Raw genomic sequence first — 2,310 nt, forward strand, 5'->3', positions numbered from 1 at the left:
ACCTTTATTTATGAAGCGCTGTAAATTTACACAGCGCTGTACATACAATCTTTTTAATTAGACGGTTCCCTGCCCTTGGGCTTACAATCTAAAAAGACATGACACAAAAGGAGAAGGGAGTGGTGGAGGGAAAGGGTAAGAGGTCCAGCAGTTCCTCTCTACCTCCGAGGCCTGGACCAAGGCAAATGGACTGGAGGGAGGGATTGGGTTTTAATGACAGATCCTCTTGGAGGTCTCTCATTCATAGGGTCCCCATAAGTCAAACTCAACTTGATAGCAATTAATAACAGTAACATGTGGAAGAGAACAAGTCCTCTAGTCTTGCATTAGAGTAACAACCATCTTTCTTTATCTTGATGCTCAGTGGTTATTTGGAATGCAGTCATCAACTTCTACTAGAGGACTTTTGTATACAAAATCTGTCAGTGTAATACCCTTGTTTTGTTTCATTCTTTATTTGCACAGCTGTTCCCTTTCTTACAAACCAAAACAGACAGTCTTTTTTTGGAAAATCTTGCATCAATGCAGATTAAATGCAAGGTTAGTTGAGGTACAGTCTTTGATAAGGAGATTATAATAAACTGTTATTTTAATTTTATTTTTCTGCCTTTAGGAAAAATAAAGAAACCAGGTGTATAATACTTCTGTGATCTAGTCAAAGCATTACAGAACATCGGAGAGAATGAGAAAAAATACTAATGAATTAAGTAATTGGTTGTGCTTTACATTCTGTCAGGAATTATAATACAATGTGAAAAAAAGGAAGTGCAATATGAGACAGAAAGAAACAAGACGTTCATTCCTCTCTACATCTTTGGCTCTCTACATCAACAGTGAGAAGACAAGACCAGTAGCATATAGAACCATCTTTTTTCACAAAATGTTTGAGATGGCCATACTTTGCTATTAATTTAGAGCCACTGCTTTTCCTGAATGTTATTCTTGTACAACTCTGGGAAAATGGAGGGGAAAACATATGATGTAGGGCAATTGTGTTGAGTTTCTCTGAAACTGTAGCAGTGCTCTTAGGCTGCATCTGCACTGCAGAAATAATCCAGCTGGACACTGCTTTAACTGTCATGATTCAATGCTATGGAATACTGTCATGTTGTGAGACATTAACACTCCTTTATCAGAAAGCTCTCGTACAACTGCAAACTATAATTCCCAGTATTCCCTCTGTTGTACTGATGAGTAGGATGTACTCAATAAAGCTGCACTTATTTGTGTATTACTGGGCTGAAGTGTAACACTATAAACTCTTTTGCACCTAGTTCAGTGCTCACCTACTATTATTTCACTTTGGTGTAGTTGGTCAGCCTAAACTCAGACTGAATCCAGAGAAAACAGAGGTACTCATGACGGGTTCCCCTGGCCCGGGCAGGGAAATTTGTCATCCGGTCCTAGACGGGGTTAAACTTCCCCTAAAGGACACAGTTCGTAGTTTGGGAGTTCTCCTGGATTCATCTCTACAATTATCATTTCAAGTAAATGCGATGGCCAGGAGTGCTTGGTACCAGCTTCAGCTGATACGCCAACTACGTCCCTGTCTGGACCGAGGGGACCTAGAAAATGTAGTACATGCACTGGTAACCTCCCGTTTGGATTTCTGCAATGCGCTCTACATGGGGCTACCTTTGTATCAGGTTCGGAAACTTCAATTGATCCAAAATGCTGCAGCCAGACTGATTACGGGGACAGCGAGATCTGCCCACATAACACCTGTTTTAAAATCTCTTCACTGGCTGCCAATTCGTTTCCGGTCCCAGTACAAAGTGTTGGTTATTACCTTTAAAGCCCTAAATGGCTTGGGCCCAGGTTACCTGAGGGAACGCCTCTCTCTGCATAATCCTCCCCGCACACTCAGGACAACAGGCAAATTATTACTCGACCATCCTAAAGTGAGATTGGAGACTACCCAGCAAAGGGCTTTTACAGCTGTAGCGCCTTCTCTCTAGAATGCTTTACCAGATGAGATCCGCCTTAGTTAAAAAGGCACTAAAAACCTACCTCTTCCTACAAGCGTACCCTCCTAACTCCTTGTAATAAGCCCCCCCCCCCCCCCGATTGTCTATGGTGTATATATACTGGAATCTTAATAATTGCTGAACTGTATGCTGTATGTTGTAAATATTTGATTTTAGATTGTAAGTCATTTTAATATTTCCCAAATTTTTAAATATGTCATTGCTTGTAATGTATTTATCTTACATGTTGTACACCACTTTGATCCTGGAAAAGCGGTCAATAAATAAACAATTTATTATTATTATTATTATTATTATTATTATTATTATTATTATTATTATT

At 39.7% G+C, this 2,310-nt stretch overlaps 1 protein-coding gene across 1 annotated transcript in view; it reads right to left on the reverse strand.

Moving 5' to 3' along the window:
* THSD7B (thrombospondin type 1 domain containing 7B) overlaps nt 1-2,310 on the reverse strand; it is a 628,673-nt gene that overhangs the window by 124,078 nt on the left and 502,285 nt on the right. The gene's annotated exons all lie outside the window — the stretch shown is intronic.

Source organism: Sceloporus undulatus, chromosome 1 (assembly GCF_019175285.1).
Source record: "Sceloporus undulatus isolate JIND9_A2432 ecotype Alabama chromosome 1, SceUnd_v1.1, whole genome shotgun sequence".
Classification (NCBI taxonomy): domain Eukaryota; kingdom Metazoa; phylum Chordata; class Lepidosauria; order Squamata; family Phrynosomatidae; genus Sceloporus; species Sceloporus undulatus.